This window comes from Podarcis erhardii, assembly GCF_964252035.2.
Source record: "Podarcis erhardii genome assembly, chromosome: Z".
Taxonomy (NCBI): Eukaryota; Metazoa; Chordata; class Lepidosauria; order Squamata; family Lacertidae; genus Podarcis; species Podarcis erhardii.
The window spans coordinates 25,609,244-25,622,027 of record NC_138504.1 but is presented as its reverse complement, the minus strand read 5'-3'; the positions used below and the strand labels follow the sequence as shown (position 1 = coordinate 25,622,027).

At 44.6% G+C, this 12,784-nt stretch overlaps 1 long non-coding RNA gene across 2 annotated transcripts in view; it reads left to right on the top strand.

Moving 5' to 3' along the window:
• Positions 1 to 233: 233 nt before the first annotated feature.
• Positions 234 to 12,784, top strand: part of LOC309333623 — a 50,534-nt gene continuing 37,983 nt past the window's right edge. For both annotated transcript variants that reach the window (XR_014152607.1, XR_014152608.1), the window contains exon 1: positions 234 to 470. This is a non-coding gene — a long non-coding RNA (uncharacterized lncRNA). The remainder of the gene's footprint in view (positions 471 to 12,784) is intronic.

The window sequence follows — 12,784 nt, the reverse complement described above, 5'->3', positions numbered from 1 at the left end:
AAACCACATTTCTGTGTACATTTTATCCTGCAATGTGCATTTTGTACGCACTTCATTGATGGCTACACACTTTCACAGTAAGAGGTGTCTGAATACCAGATTCCAGAAATTGCAGGAGGGTAGAGTGCTCTGGGACCCAGTCCTGCTTGCAAGCTTCCCATAGGCATCTGGTTGGCCACTGTGAGAACAGGATACTGAACTGTGCTGGGCCACTGGCTACAGTGTGCTGCAAAATTCAGAGGAAGTGTGAAAACGGTAGTATACCTGCACTTTAATCCTCTTTTTAGTCTGGGAAGGGCAAATCAGGAACATAGGAAGCTGCCTCATACTGAATCAGAGTGTTTGTCCATCTAGGTCAGTACTGACTGGCAGACTGACTGCCTGTCTACTGACTGGCGGCATCTCTACAGAAATCTCTGCCATCCATCCCCGGAGATGCCCATGCAAAACCCAAGACTCCACTGTAGCAGGTACCTGGCACTGCAAACCACCTCTCTCATTCCCTGTAACCCATCCTCTGCTCACGAAAAATTACTCTCTATCAAACTCCTCATCCTGCCCCCACTCCACCCTCTGCCTGTGTCCCCCAGTAACTGTTGCTCTCACTCTTGGCTCCCCTCCTCCACTGGACCCACCCTCTGCTTGCACAGTTTGGAGGAGGAAGATGAGGAAGAGCTTGAATATGTGAAAAAAGATCTTCCGTTTGAAGTTCGAACAAGACATGGGACTCTTTTCTCCAAAAGAAAAGGACAGTCACGTTTTTCTAGGGACAGGTGGCAACCCTATAGACTCCCTTATAAGCTCTACTTTCAGTGAAGGTTTAGAATTTGAGCAAGCTCATAAATTCATGAATTTAGCAAGGGCAAGAAATAATGCTCCCTAGCTTCCTCGTGAAACATCTTACTGTGGGTGGGTCTTGAAGAAAAAACGGCTGTGAAAGACCTGGCTTGTTTGATAATGGCAAACTATTGGCAAAACATCTGACTCTGCCTAGTAGTTTTTGGGGTAGGAAAAAGGGGCCTTTTGCAGTGGGCTTGAGAAACAGATTGCCCGTGGGGTGACCGTGGGGCAGGATGCTGGAAATGGGAGGGGAGGAGTTGTTTTCTGCAAGTGCTGCTGTGAAGGAGGAACAGGAAGTGGGTTGAACTAGACGGGGGGGGCGGTGTGCTTAATTTTGCGTTTCATTGCTGCAAAGGACCTTCTTGAGATGTAAATGCTGTGAACTTTCTGTAACACACAGGTGTAAATATGTGTGAATAAACCATATTTCATAAAGTTGCTAGAATCCATTGTGTTCCATTTTCCCCAAGGAAACATAAACCCTGGTTAAGTGCCAAGACCCCTGGAATCTCTTGCTACCGATTGGCAGAGATTGGGGTGGCCTGTAACAATACAAAGGATGTGTTTAGAGAGTTAATTGCTGCTGTAGTTACATGGGAGAGTAAGCTTCGTTGAACTCAACAAGGCTTGCATCTGATCAGGCATGTGTAGGATTGCACTGTTAATCATCTTAAGTTATTTTGTTTATGCAGACACCCAGTTTGGGAGATTAAATCATGTGACTGAGTAAAAAAGGAAGAAATAAAATCTTCACTATCTTTATAGTACTGTACAGAACACGGCAGATAGATAATTCTGCTCTGATTTCACACCACATAGAGCTGAAAGCTTTCAGCTTTGCATGTGTAATTCCTGTTGACTTGAAAGCTCCCCAGGCAATTCCTAATTTTCATTTAAGACTTCCCTTTCCTCATTGAAAGCTGAATGATTTCCTTCTGTGGTTTTATCAATGGACCAGAAGGACTGATAAGATTGCTTCCTTCCTCTGCTAGCTACTCTTGGACTTCTGCCATCCATGTTGAAAAGTAATATATTTGCCTTCCTGTCTTGAGCAGAAGCTAAATGTAGTGGGAGGCAATTTAAGTAGCTTCATTCACAGAAAGCAACCAGAAATGTTGAACAAGCATAAACAGATTTGCATCAGTGCAAGTCAGTAAATCCCTGTTGCATCTTGCAAAAGCCTCTTAAGGTATTTTTGAGGAGCCAAAAGTGTTTGGGCTGCCCCCATTTTCCTACTCCCTCTTGTTCTAGCACAGTGGGTCTTCCAGGGAGATAACAGATGGTGTTCTGATGCACAGCAAGGATGGAAGAAAAAAAGAGAGCCTCGATATGTTCCTGTATCTGTCCATAGCCCTCACTGTGTTCCCATCTTCCTGTGCATAAATAAAGTTTCATGGTAGGGAGGAAGCTAGAAAGCTGCCTTATACAGATCCAAACCATGGTTGTCCATCAGGCTTAGTCTGGCCTGATCTGATTGGCAGAGGCTCTCCAGTGTTTCAGGGCTCATCCACATTTCACTTGTCCCGTACCTAGAAAGCTCGGGTCCAGGAGGTTTCCCTCTTGGCCCGTGCATTCTGGGCACAGGTTGAAGCTGTTTTCTGTTTGCTTGCGCCCCTACCACTTTCCTGGGAAAACTAGCTGTTTTCTGCTAATAAGAGCAAATGTCAGTCCATAGAAAGTCCAATTGATGTTTGCTCCAAATCAGTGGTAAACAGCAGGTTTTCCTGGGGAAAAGCAGCAGGACAAGTGGAAATGTGGATGAGCCCTCATTCAGGTGATCTTTCCAGTCCCACCTGGAGATGCCAGTGATTAAAAAGGGGCCTTCTGCAAGCAAAGCAGGTACTTTACCACTAAGTTCATGCAGGATTAGATAGAAATGTGGATGAGCCCTCATTCAGGTGATCTTTCCAGTCCCACCTGGAGATGCCAGTGATTAAAAAGGGGCCTTCTGCAAGCAAAGCAGGTACTTTACCACTAAGTTCATGCAGGATTAGATAGAAAGCAAGCACCATTGTCTTCTTCTTCTTTGGCGATCACTCGTAGCCGAGTAAGATTGTCTTCCATAAACACGGTTTTAACAATAAGTCTGTAAGTGACTGTGGAGGCCAATTCTGGACCCACACGTCCTTCCACAGTGGGGACATTGGTTTCCAGGCGGGAGTTGATCATGGTGTGGATTTGCCAAGCATGCCTTCCTCTTAGCACATTTCTCCCTTGCACCCTGAGTTTGAGTATCTTCAAAGCTCATGACACCTTTGGTAAAGGCTGTTCTGCAATTGAAGCGCTCGCATGCAAGTGTTTCCCAATTGTTGGTTTTATACTTCATTTTTTTAGATCATTATTTTTTAAAAAAATAATATTTATTACTTTTAAAACTTACAAAAAAGAAAGAAGAAAAAAGAGAAAAAGAGGGGGGAAAACAAGAAAGGGAAAAACAATACAATACAATACAATATATAAACAATACAAAACACAACATTGACACATTGACCTAAACAAAACAAAACAAAAACAATTTAAAAACATACATCATACCATTTCAGTACTCTATCTTTCATACCCTTGTTTCATCGACCTCCTCTCACCTCCCTTTTTGTATTGCACTTCTATTAATTGTTTCAGCAATTCCTTTCCATCTTTCTCTATTTTCTGTCATATAAATATCTTAACTTATTTTTACCCTTATTTTCCATTAATACTATAATGCTTATTTATGCTTAACTCCTTATAACATTTCTACTAAAGCCATAAGATTTCATTCCAACATTTTTCTAACACTCAGTAATTTTACAATATTTCTATTTCTAAAAATAAACTTTAAACTTTTTCCAATCTTCTTCCACCATCTCTTCTCCCTGGTCTCGGATACTGCCAGTCATTTGTCAATTCCATATAGTACATCAACCTGGTGATCTTCTGTCCGAGGCTCTTAACTCTTTTCCAAGTCCCTTCTGCAGGTCTTCTTCATATTTATACATGCACTTTACTTTGTCTTCTACTGATCTTGTTCTTATTTTCCTTCCTTTGATACTGAAGAGCAGATCTCGGGGAAGCTCCAACCTAGCAATGCTTTTATTCCTTCTCGACAGGTCAACCAAATCTCCATGGTTAACTCTAAAATCCATAAGGTATTTCAGGACATGTTTCAAAATTCCTCCAAATCTAAAGGCCCCCACAGCTCCAATCTCCTCACAACTCAAGTCCAAATCCCAAAAGTCAGTAAATCCCTGCATGAAGGGATCTATCCAACTTTCCTTCTCCAGCCCAGGCAGGGCTCCGATCCTCAAAATCTGACTTTTTCTAAATTCAATCATAAAAGGCCTCAACTTATAGTCCTCAATTTGCCTCTGTAAGGCTGGGGCTCCCACTTGTATTACTTTAGGTTCAACAACAGCAACTTTCTCCTTCGCCTTCTCGACAATTTGCCCTGTCAAAGTAGATTCCTGTATCATATCCTGAATAATTTCTGTATTGATGTTCACTTTTTGTCCCAAATTAGTCACTTTTTGTCCCAAGTTAGTCACTTTTTGTCCCAAGTTATCAATTTTAGTAGTCATAACATCTGTCTTCTTGTGGAGTTGTTCCAACGAGTGACTTATCTTGCATAATGCAATCACTAAAGCTTCTTCTGTCGACATTCTCAAATAGTCCAAGGTCAATCCCTGATTCTCACAGTCTCTTATCTTGCAGCTGGTTCCCCCAGCTCAGCTCTTATAACAGTTTCAGAGGCTCCCTCTAGAGGGAAACAGTTTCTATTTGTGTCAATCCTTTTAAGCACAGTTCAAACAGTAAATATAGTTTCAATTTTCAGTTACTTTTCCTCCTTTTTAAATGCAGAAGAGGACAATGGAAACAATATATTTCTCTTATTTAGCTAACTGTCAAGATACGTTCTATTCACAGCCAATGAACTTCAAAACGTCAATCTTACTGGCAGCCCCTTTCCGGGTTCAGAGCGGTGGTGATTTAATTTTCATCACTCTCTCCTGCAGGCTTGCATGATCCAAAATTCCCCCCCTCTTCTCCTGCTTCCAAGGGGGGTTTAATAGTTTTAATCGATGGAAGTTTAATCCTTTGCGGAAGACTTTCCAAGACCTTAGCTTGCAGCATCTTTGCTTCAATCTATTTACAAAAGGGGAAGGCGGACTTCCTGTTTGAAACCTTCCCATTTCGGTACCAAATTAAGACATTTATAGATCCAATTTTCCGTTCTACTCACGGGTAGTTGTTTAAAATCGAATTGTCCACAGGAAAATGTCAGTGCTCTCCAGCAACAGCAATGCAGCTTCACTCCATGAAAGAAGCAATCAATTCGAAGCACCGCGCCGCTCACCCCACGTCGCTCCGGATCCCCGAAACCGGGTCTCCCCGCGAGTAGGGGAGGCGCAAAAGGTGCCAGCCGAATCCCAGGTTCACAGGCTTCTCCCGCCTGTGATTTTTAGTGGGTCTCTGCCTTCGCCGTGGCGGCCAGACCCTGTTTCCACGGAGTAAATTCCTCCCGATCAGAGGAATTCCGCCATTGCCAGAGGCGCTAACCCGGAAGTCTCCTTCATATTTATTTATTTATTTATTTATTTATTTATTTATTTATTTAGATTAGCCTTGATACAGTCTTTAAACCTCTTTCGTTGACCACCAGCATTACGCTTTCCATTTTAAAGTTTGGAATAGAGTAGTTGCTTTGGAAGATGATAATCAGGCATCCACACAACATGACCAGTCGAGCGAAGTTGATGTTGAAGAAGCATTGCTTCAACACTGGTGATCTTTGCTTCTTCCAGTACACTGGTATTAGTTCGCGTGTCTTCCCAAGTGATGTGTAAAACTTTTTGGAGACACCGTTGATGGAATCTTTCGAGGAGTTGGAAATGGCGTTTATAAGTGGTCCATGTTTCACAAGCATACAGTATGGGCAAAGATTTGAGGCATACATGATAACTCCAGTGCCCAAGCATAGGTTTTTTTCTGGGTTTGGCATAAACTTGCAAAATAGGATTCTTGTTTATGCCACAATCCCTGGCCTTTCTTTTAAATTTCTTTTAAAATTACTTAATGTTTTTTGTATTAGCAGTTCACATAAAATGGTACAAAATATTCATTTAAAAGTAATAACAGACTTTTAAAGAGTAGATAAAACAGCCCCTCAGTCCCTTCCCCCACCTCCCAGAAAAGCCCCCAAGAGCCGTGCTCCCTTTAAAGAGCTGCGCCTAGCCCACGCGGCTCGTGAAAGAGAGCACTGAGCAGAGCCTGGGATGCATACAGGCTCTGCTCAGCGCTCCCTTTAAAGAATATTTTTTTCTTGCATTCCCTCTCTAAAAACTAGGTGCGTCTTATGGTCAGGTGCGTCTTATGGAGCAAAAAATATGGTATCTGATACAGAGTTTAAAAACAAATGTACCTAATAAATTTACACGTCTAGGTATAGTTATTTCTTTAGCAAGATGTTAGTTCCCTTTGTTGAAATGCATTATGATTTTGCCTAATTATAGCCACTCATGGAAATATGGTTTAGAGCAGTGGTTCCCAATGGGTGGTCCACAGACCCTTGGGGGTCTGTGTAACCCAACCAGAGGGCTGGCGGCACCATTTACATAACAAAACTTCCATAAAGATATGATTTTTTCCCGAAGGTAGGGGGTCCATGACTTGGCTTTTGAAAAACAGGAGGTCCACAGTATTTAGCCAATTGGGGACCACTAGTATATAGGACTAGTCCTTGGGATCTAATATCAGTTCTTCTAAGCACTTTGGTAACTAGAATGCCTAGAATGCAGCACAGGTTTCCACCATCCCTAGGATCACCATCCCTGAAAAGCAGTGTTTGTCTCATCCTCCTGCTGACAGCTTTACCCTGTTGGCTCCTCCAACTTTTGCATAGCACATGCCAGCAGAAGTCATAGCTATGACCTGAGGTCTGAGTAGCAATTACTCAGTTTGCGGGGTGCTGTAAAATGCAGGGTTTTCACTGAAACACTGCAAAATTATTGCCAAACTTTGCCATGCTTGTGATGTGGACACTGTTGGATTTTTGACGTATGGAGTTTGGAGGGAATCCCAAATTTTGGGGTTTGTAGTTAATTATCCTCCAGCAGGCACTGTGAATACCTGCCTCCTATTATTAAAAGTGGAACACATTATCAATATGGCATACCAGCCATCGAAGTCTGAGGTAACTACTAGCAATGGTGAAGAAACTCAATTCAATTCAGCTTACTTTCCAATACATTATGTCAACTGAATTTTGCATACAACAATAGAAAGTAGTTGTGTTGGTCAATATGAAAAAAATCCTAAAAGCCATGGTATGGTAATACCTTTACTAAAATCTCACAGGGGCTTGGGCAAGCTTTCCAGTTCTCCAGTATATTTGTTATCCATATATATTTTGCTTGGTCACTTTTAACATGTTTATCTTACTTTTCTATAAAATTATACCCAGAAAGGTAAATAACACACCCACAAAAGCATTAAACAATAATAATCTATCCAAAATTTAAAATTCACTTTGCAACTAAGAACAGAATTTCGCAATTGGGAAATTCATAACTGAACATGATGCGACAATTTCTCTAAATAAAACAACGGCAGCAGCAACATAACCACACACAGGAGCTGTCATAATTCTAGCTCATGAGTCTAGAATTCTAGCTCAGGCCTTTAAAGTCCTAAACAGGGTTGGGGAACCTGTGGCCCTTGAGATGCTGTCCAACTCACAAAATAAGGTGGGTACCTAATTCGGGAAACTGGTTTAAGGGCCTGTATGTTCCGTGCAATGACAAACCTAGACAGCATCTTAAAAAGTAGAGACATCACCTTGCCAGCAAAGGTCCGTATAGTAAAAGCTATGGTTTTCCCAGTAGTGATGTATGGAAGTGAAAGCTGGACCATAAAGAAGGCTGATCGCCGAAGAATTGATGCTTTTGAATTATGGTGCTGGAGGAGACTCTTGAAAGTCCCATGGACTGCAAGAAGATCAAACCTCTCCATTCTGAAGGAAATCAGCCCTGACTGCTCACTGGAAGGACAGATCGTGAAGCTGAGGTTCCAATACTCTGGCCACCTTATGAGAAGAGAAGCCTCCTGGAAAAGACCCTGATGTTGGGAAAGATGGAGGGCACAAGGAGAAGGGGACGACAGAGGATGAGATGGTTGGACAGTGTTCTCGAAGCTACCAACATGAGTTTGACCAAACTGCGGGAGGCAGTGGAAGACAGAAATGCCTGGCGTGCTCTGGTCCATGGGGTCACGAAGAGTCGGACACGACTAAACCACTAAACGACTCAGCAACAACAAATGTTCCGTGCCACACACTTTTGACATGTACTATATTAATTTCCCAGCTATTGGAAAGAGTAATGTATTGTATCAACTTGCTTCCCTAAAATGTCCGGATATTTTAAAGTGTCTAATCCTGATCCCCCACAGCCCTCTAGGCTTTCAAAGAATGAAATGTATCTGACATTAATCCAGCCAACTCCACACAGTTGCGGCTGTAATAACACGGAACCAGCAACATTCCTCACCTATGATTTGGCTAAGCTGAAAATGGCTTGGAAAAACTCTCTCTTTATTGAAAACCATCCTCGTTAGGAAGTTTAAGAGGTGAAGTCATAATGTGGACTAGTCACAGCTAGGAGAAAACAATGCCGTCCCACACTCAAGCGCTCATTAACCTGACAGGAATCTAGATTATCAGGGTGTTAGAGCTATTACCCTTCAATTGTGTTTGCTTTTCAGCTGTTATTTTGTTCATGATTGACGGTAAGAGCTGAGTTTTAAAACCAGACTTGGGATAATGTAATGGTTTTCCATTACAAAGCACCATGTGGATTAATAGTCTGAACAGAGAAGCAAAGGTGCCTGTTCGTTCTCCACTGATAATACTGCTATATATTCTGGCATATAAAAGTTAATCACAACAAATACACTGTGTTTTTGTTCCTTTGTTATTGCCATTAAACTTCGAAAACACGCAGGAAGAATTATCATATAAATGCTATCTGATACTGAGTCACATCACTGGTCCATCTAGCCAGTTTTTCTCAACCTTGGGTCCCCAGATGTTGTTGGACTACAACTCCTATCAGCCCTAGCTAGCGGGGCAAGTAGTCAGACATAATGAGTGTTCCAGTTACAGATAGGTAGCCGTGTTGGTCTGCCATAGTCAAAACAAAACAAATTCCTTCCAGTAGCACCTTAAAGACCAACTAAGTCAGTTCTTGGTATGAGCTTTCGTGTGCATGCACACTAAGAAGTGTGCATGCACACGAAAGCTCATAATGAGTGTTGTAGTCCAATAGTACCTGAGGACCTAAGGTTGAGAAAAGCTGAATTATCCTAGTCCAGTGGTTTTCAATCAGTGTGCCATGGCACCCTGGGGTGCCTTGAATGATGGTCAGGAATGCCATGGTTAACATTGGCTTCTGTCCCTCTTTAATTCACTTCCTCCTCTGATGCCCTCTCGTGTCTCTGCCTCCCCAAGGTTTGCACAGCTGTTTGTTGCAGCAGCCCTGGCTACAAGCTCCGCAGGCGAATGGTGCCACTGGGGCTGGCCAGGGGGTGCTTCTTAGGCCCCTGTGAGGCAGAGTGAGGCACCTCTCTTTGGGGCCGGGGTGGCAGCTGCGGTTAACCAGAGGACTCCCAAGGGGAGAGGATAGGAGGGGAACACTCAAGGGAGGGTTTCAAAAAAGGGTGAGAGGCTGCCAGCTCTGCAGGCAAGGGGTGACATCACTGGGCTCCTGATCCCCACAGGGGTGCCGCAGAAAGAATGTAATTGGTCAAGGGAGCCGTGGACTCAAAAAGATTGAAAACCTCTGTCCTAGTCTTAATACTGACTGGCAGTGGATCTTCATGGAGTTAGATACAAAGTTCCCAGGACTGGCAAGGAGCAATTTGTTGGGGAGGGCGCACATGTAGGTACGGCTGGAAACAAGTGTATGGGTGGCTCCTCCCTTCCTCCCTCCCTCCCTTCCTCCCTGTCACCTTCCTTTCTCTGCCCCCCTGACCCTCCAACATGTTGAGTCCCAAAACTGGGATGCAAGTCTTCCTGTCAATGCTCTCATGTGAATCATATGACCCTATACCCTCCAACATTTCTCCGATGAAAATAGGGATGTCCCATTCCATAACGATAATTTTACTATTTATACTCCACACATGGAGTATAAATACCCAGCACTGGGTTGCCCCAGCCACTCTGCACAGCTTCCAACATATATAAAAACAGAATAAAACATTAAACATTAAAAAAAACTTTCCTATACAGAATTGCCTTCTGGCAGTTTGGAGGTCGGATAACTCCATACCCTCCAACATTTCTCCAATGAAAATAAGGACATCGTGCGTTTGGGGGGCTCCACATGAGATCATGGCAATGAAAAAATGCTTTTCTCAGGACAAGATCTTGGCACGAGATCACGCGAGACCATGGTGCCCCAAATGGCTGCCATGCTCTCACAGGAAGAAAAGAGTTTTTCTGGGATACTTGTGGGGTACGCCCCCCCTTTCATCCATTCCCCTGCTCCTCACCATGCCCATGAAATTAGGTTAAGGGTTGTGGGTTTCCCTTAAATCAGGGTTGGTGGGCCATTAAGGCTCCAAAGGCCAGGTCCTTATCAGGTTCATAATGCCATTGTACAAATCTATGGTGTGATCATGCTTGGAATACTTTGTCCAGTTATGGCCTCCTCGCCACAAAAAGGATGTGAAGTTGGGAAAGGTTCAGAAAAAGGCAATCAAAATGATCAAGGGGATAAAGTGACTCCCCTATGAGGCTTTTCGGTTTAGAGAAAAGGCAAGTAAGAGATGACATGATAGGACGTTATAAAGCTATGCATAGCCTGCTGAAAATGGCTACAGAAAAGTTTTTCTCTTTCTCCCGTAATGCTAGAACTCATGGACACCCAATGAAGCTCAATGTTGGAGGATTCAAGACAAATAAAAGAAAGCACTTATTCACACAGTAACTATGGAACTTGCTCCCATGGGAGGCAGTGATGGCCACCAACTTGATTGACTTTAAAAGAGGGTTGACAAATTAATAATAATAATAATAATAATTTATTATTTGTACCCCGCCCATCTGGCTGGGTTTCCCCAGCCACTCTGGGCGGCTTCCATAAAAACCAGAAATACACTAAAATATCACAGATTAAAAACTTCCCTGAACAGGGCTGCCTTAAGATGTCTTCTGAATGTCAGGTAGTTATTTATCGCTTTGACATCTGATGGGAGGGCGTTCCACAAGGCGGGTGCCACTACCGAGAAGGCCCTCTGCCTGGTTCCCTGTAGCTTTGCTTCTCGTAATGAGGGAACCGCCAGAAGGCCCTCGGCGCTGGACCTCAGCGTCCGGGCAGAACGATGGGGGTGGAGACGCTCCTTCAGGTATACTGGGCCGAGGCCGTTTAGGGCTTTAAAGGTCAACACCAGCACTTTGAATTGTGCTCGGAAACATACTGGGAGCCAATGTAGGTCTTTCAAGACCGGTGTTATGTGGTCTCGGCGGCTGCCCCCAGTCACCAGTCTAGCTGCCGCATTCTGGATTAGTTGTAGTTTCCGAGTCACCTTCAAAGGTAGCCCCACGTAGAGCGCATTGCAGTAGTCCAAGCGGGAGATAACTAGAGCATGCACCACTCTGGCGAGACAGTCCGCGGGCAGGTAGGGTCTCAGCCTGCGTACCAGGTGGAGTTGGTAGACAGCTGCCCTGGATACAGAATTGACCTGCGCCTCCATGGACAGCTGTGAGTCCAAAATGACTCCCAGGCTGCGCACCTGGTCCTTCAGGGGCACAGTTACCCCATTCAGGACCAGGGAGTCCTCCACACCAGCCCGCCCCCTGTCCCCCAAAAACAGTACTTCTGTCTTGTCAGGATTCAACCTCAATCCATTAGCCGCCATCCATCCTCCAACCGCCTCCAGGCACTCACACAGGACCTTCACCGCCTTCACTGGTTCTGATTTGAAAGAGAGGTAGAGCTGGGTATCATCTGCATATTGATGGACACCCAGTCCAAACCCCCTGATGATCTCTCCCAGCGGCTTCATATAGATGTTAAAAAGCATGGGGGAGAGGACGGAACCCTGAGGCACCCCACAAGTGAGGGCCCAGGGGTCTGAACACTCATCCCCCACCACCACTTTCTGAACACGGCCCAGGAGGAAGGAGCGAAACCACTGTATAACAGTGCCCCCAGCTCCCAGCCCCTCTAGACGGTCCAGAAGGATGTTATGGTCGATTGTATCAAAGGCCGCTGAGAGATCCAGCAGAACTAGGAAACAACTCTCACCTTTGTCCCTAGCTCGCCGGAGATCATCAACCAGCGCGACCAAGGCAGTTTCAGTCCCATGATGAGGCCTGAATCCCGATTGGAAGGGATCCAAAAGGTCCGCATCCTCCAGGCGTGCCTGGAGTTGTTCAGCAACCACGCGCTCAATCACCTTGCCCAAGAATGGAAGATTTGAGACTGGGCGATAGTTGGCCATACTGGCCGGGTCTAAAGATGGTTTTTTAAGAAGCGGTTTGATGACCGCCTCTTTCAGCGGATCTGGGAATGCTCCCTCACAGAGGGAAGCATTCACCACCCCGCAGAGCCCATCGCCCAGCCCTTCCCGGCTTGCTTTTATTAGCCAGGATGGGCAAGGATCCAGGAGACAGGTGGTTGGTTTCACGCGTCCAAGCAGCCTGTCCACATCCTCGGGGGTAATGGATTGAAATCGATTAATGAAGGAGAAGGCTATTGGTGGCTACTGACCATGACGACTAAGTTCTGCTTCCAAGGTCAGAAGCAGCAATACTTCTGAATACCAGTTGTTGGAAACCAGAGGCAGACGGAGTGCTCTTGTGCTTGGCTACAAGTGGTTACAGCTATGCTCATCAACCTCCACAGTTGAAGGCAGCGATGCTTCTTAATACCAGTTGCAGGGAACCACAGAACAGGAGACTGTT